General features: G+C 47.4%; 1 pseudogene; it reads left to right on the forward strand.

The window, feature by feature from the left end:
- The first annotated feature begins 1,613 nt into the window (after nt 1-1,613).
- Nucleotides 1,614-4,787, forward strand: LOC102440676 (annotated as a pseudogene).
- The last annotated feature ends 1,429 nt before the right edge of the window (nt 4,788-6,216 follow it).

Genomic DNA, 6,216 nt, shown 5'->3' on the forward strand with positions numbered 1-6,216 from the left:
TAGTCACCAATGCTACATCTGATAAGGGGTAAATATCCAAAATTTATAAAGAATTCAGACAACTTAGCACCACAAAAAGAAGCAATCCAATTTAAAAGTAGGCAGAAATCTACATAGACACTTCTCCAAGGAAGACATACAGATGACCAATAGACATATGAAAATTCCTCAACTTCACTAATCACCAGAGAAATGCAAATTAATATCACAATTAGATACTTCATTGGTTATCATCAATAAATCAACAAATAACAAGTGTGGGTAAGGATATGGAGAAAAGGGAACACTAATGCACTATTGATAGGGATCCAAATTGGTGCAGCCACTATGGAAAACAGTATGGTGGCTTCTCAAAAAATTAAAAATGGAACTGCCTTATGTCCCAGTGATTCCATTTCTGGAAATATATCTAAAGAAACTCAAAAACTTAAAACACCAATTCAAAAGAATATATGCACCCTTATGTTCATTGCAGTATTATTTACAATAGTGAAGCTATGAAAGCAACCCAAGTGCCCAGCAGTAGATGAGTGGATAATACATATATATATATATATATATATATATATATATATAATTACTCGGGTATAAAAAAATGAATTCTGACCATTTGCAACAACATGAATGGACCTAGAAGGTATTATTCCACGTGAAATAAGTCAGACAGAAAAAGACATATGCATATGATTTCACTTATATGTTGAATCTAAAGAACAATATAGGACAGGGGCAGGCTAGAAGAGGTCTTTTTGGGGGGAAAGGGGGACATATGTAATACTTTCAACAATAAAGATTAAAACATAAAGAAAAAACAATATAAATGAATAAACAAAACAGAAACAGACTCATAAATGCAGAGAAGAGACTGACAGCTGTCAGAGGAGAAGGGGTTGAGGGGCTGGGTGAAAAAGGTGAAGGGATTAACTAGTGTTAATGGGTAGATACAGAACAGTCACAGAGATCTAGATTATAGCATTGGAATACAGTCAATAATACTGTAATAACTATGAAAGAATGAGGCCAGGTGGGTACTTGAAGCATTGGGGGGAACCACTCTATAAAGTACACAATTTTCTAAGCTCTTTGCTGGATATCTGAAAGTAACACAGAATAATAGTGAATTAAATGGTAATTGAAAACAATTTTTAAAAAGTGCTAACATCAGGAGGAGTGGGGCGCCCCTCCCTCTACCGGTCCTGACTGCTCCTTTCACCACTGCTCAGCTCTTTCCCCCTCCTGACAACTTCCCCCTCCCCCCTCCATCCCCCACCCGACCCCCGCAAGGGAAACTGGGAAACTGGGATCACTGTCCCCTTATGTCCGCCATATTGGATTCCAACTGCTGGTCGACGACGCCGTTGGTGGACTCGCAGTTCTTCGCTCCTAGAGCCATCGCATCAGCTCCCATCAACCAGGTCTTCCCCACCCATCATAAGGTGGCAAGGTACCCACGTACAGTGCCCTAGCCCGTGGCCAAGCTAAGCAGTGACCCACGGCCCCCTTAACCTCCCTGCCCTTAGCCACCGCCTGTGCCCAGTGCCCACTGCCGCTCCGGCCGCCAACTGCCGCTCCGGCCGCCAACTGCCGCTCGGGCCGCCCACCGCCCTCTAGCCATGAGCCGGGCCGGTGCTAAAGGAGGGGCCAAGCGCCGTAAGAACAAGCGGGGTGGTGGAGGCGGGGACCACAGGGCCATAAGCAGTGGCAGGGGCAGCCCAACTGCCATGCTGGGCAGCTCCCAGGACACTGTCGTTGGAGTCCCGGGTGCCACAATGGCGGCAGACAGACCCCTCCGCGTGAGCGAGCCTGTGGGCAGCGCCGCTTCCGGGGGCTACTCGGAGACTTCTTTTAACTTTGGGGACACTCGAAGAACTCCACCCTCCGCCACTGTTGATTACTGTGTTCTGTGCAGAAGCGAGCGTAAAGATTCTTCTTCCCTAGAGAGTGGGATTGAGGTTGCGAGGAAATTGGGCCTTTTCATGGCTCCCATGGGCAACAGTGAGCCATACCAGACCCTGTGGGTGTGTCTGCACTGCCAGTGGACCCTAGAGAAGTTGGGGATTTATCGCGGCTCAGACCAGTCAGCACCGGGCCATGACGACCCTGACCAAGGCCCTCGTAGTGAATCCCCGGAAGGGGCAAGTGGCGGGAGGCTGCCCCGACCCTCAGAGACCCCACGTTCCGTTGAGGTCTGCAAGGAGCCCAGAGCGATCTCCCCAGAGTTAGACCCCGAGTCGCAGCAGCTGCAGGACTACTGGGCGGAAGTGCGCTACCTTGTCCGCGGCATATACCGCCAGGCAGGGACCACGCTGGTGGCCGACAAAGAGTGGATGAAGGAGCTCATAGATAGACTCTGTAAGTCAGACCCCTCCCAGCTATACCAGCGGTTGGATCAACAAGCACGAGATTACCTGCTGGAGATGAAGATCGGCCTCCTGCGACGGCTGTCAACCTCATCCGGAGTGCCATCCTGCCTGCAGAATCCTGTGCAAGCCTACCAGTTCATCTCCCTGCTCCTCAAGGAGTATGGCACCTTCTGCCAGGCGGCACGCACCATCAGCACCTTCCTCACCACTCTAGAAAATAAACACTTGACTGTCTTCCAGGTGACATGGGAACTGCATAATAAACACCTGTTTGAAAATCTGGTTTTTTCAGAGCTCCTTCTCCAGAGCAACTTGCCAGCACTGGTGATGCAAATCAGGCTGGGAACTACATTGCAAGACACCTGCAGCAGGGACTTATACAGCGCCTTGCTGCAACAGTACCAGCACTTTGAGGAGGAGATGCACAGTGTTGCCAAGGAGTGGTTGGAGTGCCAGAAGCGGGTCACTGTCTACATCAAGGAGAAGGTGAGAATGAAAAACAAGCTAGCAAAAGACTTGATGCATTTTAAACAAAGGCAATTCCATGAAGAGCAGTTAACCGTTAGGAGAGGGGGCGCTGGTGAGAATTTGACCAGTGCCGTGAGGCATGTGCTGTCATCACCTGATCACGGCTCACACGTCCTTATTGGTAGCATCGTGGACCCTCCCACCCCCAGCAACACCCACATCTGCCAGCTGCCACACCAAACGGGTTCTTCTGCTCCTGACCGTCTCTCTGAGAGTCACCTGCCCAGCATGTCATTAGCAAGCTTGGGGTCAGGTTCCAGCTCTCCCATTCCAATCCAGCAGCAGCCCAGACTCACCCACACAGACAATGTATCTACACCAACTACTTGCAGTGATGATGATGTGGCTTCATTGTCAGCTAAATTTGCTGAAATGTATCCATCGGATAACAACAATACCGAGGTAGTGAAGAAGAGGTCTGATGCCCGGGGGGAACCTGCCGGCTTCTTCATCAGCAGTTCGATCCTGGCTGTGCCATCCTGTTACAGCCCCCACTACAAAGGGCAGGGTAGCAAGAGAGGTGGCTATGACCCAAGGCAGAAAGGCAGGGAAAAGAGTGCAGACAAAGACAATTGCTCTGAGCACAGCTCCAACACCAGCACCAGCGCCTGCACCTGCACCTATGCTGGCCAGAAGGAAGGCAAGTTTTGTGACTACTGCTGTGAATTCTTCAGGCGCAACTGGCCTTCAGCCGCACCAAGAGGTAGAAATTATGAAGGCATGAGGGAAAAGCTTCGTTTCCGGCTGGCAAAGAGAAAAGAAGAGCAATCGAAGAAAACAGATCAGCTCTCTGAACAGGAGAGTGGGGTGGATCATCGCGCAGTGGAGGACTTGCTGCAGTTCATAGACAGTTCAGATACCAAGCCTGTGAGCAGCACACGGGCAGCCAAGAGGGCCAGACATAAACAAAAGAAGCTGGAGGAGAAAGCTCACCTTGAAGCAGAGGCCAAGGCCCGGGAACAAGAGCACCTCCAAGAGGAGCAGAGGCAACAGGAGCAGAAACAACAGGAGGAAATGAAGGAGCAGCTTCCAGAGGAGTTTCAGCAGCCCCAAGTTGTGAGAAAGAAGGAGAAACTAAGAAAAGACTTTCCCAAGTTGGACATGCCTGGTGGAAATGTCAGGGCAGCAACCAAGTATGTATCTGTCTCTGCACACATACACAGTGGTTCCCTAGAGCAAACTGGAGAACCAAAAACCTCTTCTCACTCACCTTCCAGACACGCAGCCCACACAGGGTCAGGGGCTCATGGGGATTCCAAGTTTGTCCTGACAAAGGAGGTCAGTGGGGAGCAGCAGGAGCCCTTCTCTTTTCTCCTAGACACAAAGCATCACCACAAGGAGGGGACTGGCAAACAAAAGCCAAAACAGGCATGGAAGGCCAGCAGCGAGCCAAGGAGGAAGCCTGCGGAGTTCTCCGGAGCCGCAGAGGTCCAGCCCAGATCCCAGACCCAGACTGAGCCAAAGTCTAAAGAGCTTGATCTCACTTCGATGTCGGAGCAGCAGAGAAAGGAGAGAAAAATCAACAGAAACAGTAACAAGAAACAGCTGGACCAGGTCAAAGCAGGGAAGGCAAGCTCAGGCCCCACTGAGCCCACCGGCCCTAGTAAGCAGGTGTACCACAGCAAGCAGGTGTTGGCAGACACCCCTCAGCCCAAGGGCAAGAGCAAGAAAAACAGGAAGAAGAAGGGAGACGGAGATGGAGATGACACCTCGCTCGAAGATGTCTTTATGCCTAAAGACATTGACCTAGACAACGTGGAGATGGATGAGACAGAGAGGGAAGTGGAGTATTTCAAAAGATTCTGCTTGGATTCCACCAGACAGACCCGACAAAGACTGTCCATAGACTGGTCCAATTTTAGCTTGAAAAAACCACCTTTTCTGCCCCCTGAATGAGGACCACCTGGAGAAGGACATGTGGGACATTGGCCTGGCCCCAGGGCTTCCCAGCTCACCCAGACCATACCAGGTGAGCCACCAGACTTGGGGCATCCATGCTGAGAACTTGTTACCCAACCCATGTTATTAGCATGTAGTCTGTGAGACTTTGATCATAGCTCTATGCCGCTACTTCTTCCAGCACCTCAGCCTTGAAAACCGGGGCCTTGGCCAGAGACTTTACATCATCTAAACGGCTCTGTCACCTCTGTATCTTGCCCTGTCATGTCACATGTCCTTGCCTGGCATCCCCATCATTCAGTTCCCAGCCCACCCAAGGTGAGCAGGTTGGGGAAGGTGTTCTCTATTATCCACAACATTCAGAGCATATACATTGCACTGTTAGTGTCTGAGCCCCTGACTTGTAGGTAGCCTGTAGAATGAGAAAGTTCAAAAACAAAACCCACCCAGTACTCACACCATCAAGTCTGTTAGCAAGTATAGGGCTGTATTAACACAAATGTTACTTGTTAAGTGGTGTATCCGAGGTTTAAAGTTTGGTTCTGAGTCTTGTTAGAAATAGGATAGATAAGACCAGGTTCTGTAGTTATAGTCTGAATAGTGAGTTTACATATAGTTTTATACCAACTATCTAAAACCTAATTGCAAATAGACCACTAGTCTACTTTTATGGACTTGAATAATTAATTTAAAATTAGGGTTGGTATTTATTTCATTTGTAATCTAAATGTTAGTTTCCTAGAATAATAAAGATTGATGTTCAGCAAAAAACAAACATAAAACAACACTTGACTTTTAAAAACATGTGTTTATTGATTTTAGAGAGTAAGGAAGAGGTGAGGGATAGAGAGGGAGAAACATCAAAGAGAAATACCAATGGTCTGCCTTCTGCAGGCCCCCTACTGGGGATCGAGCCCAAAACCTGGACATGTGCCCTGACAGGGTATTGAATTGGGAACCTCTTGGTTCATGGTTCCATGCTAAGTCACTGAGCATTGATTTTAAGCTATTTTCAAAAGAAACTTGCCTTCTCAATCTCAGTATTCTGGAACATTAAGTGACTATAGGTATTGGATATTGTGTTGTTCTTTATGAAATGATACATGTAACTGTTGGGGACATCAGTTTTTTTTTCAAAGGGGGATGCATAATATATAGTTGACTATGTATATTCATGCTAAGAATTATCTTGTGTTTTGGCTGTTTCCTAAATTATAAAACATATACATGTGCAGAAATATATTAAAATGAAAGGAAGATTGCCTTTATCAAGAGGCTATTAAGAATGAACAGCAAGTATGGTATTTCATCTGGATATTTTTTGATTGCTGTTGATGACACCTAAAAATATCTATTTGGATTTTGACAAGGTTTTTTTTCTTTTTTGGAATTTTTTTTTTTTTTTTTTTTTTTTTTGCTGGTAGTG

Source organism: Myotis lucifugus, unplaced genomic scaffold (assembly GCF_000147115.1).
Source record: "Myotis lucifugus unplaced genomic scaffold, Myoluc2.0 scaffold_40, whole genome shotgun sequence".
Lineage (NCBI taxonomy): Eukaryota > Metazoa > Chordata > Mammalia > Chiroptera > Vespertilionidae > Myotis > Myotis lucifugus.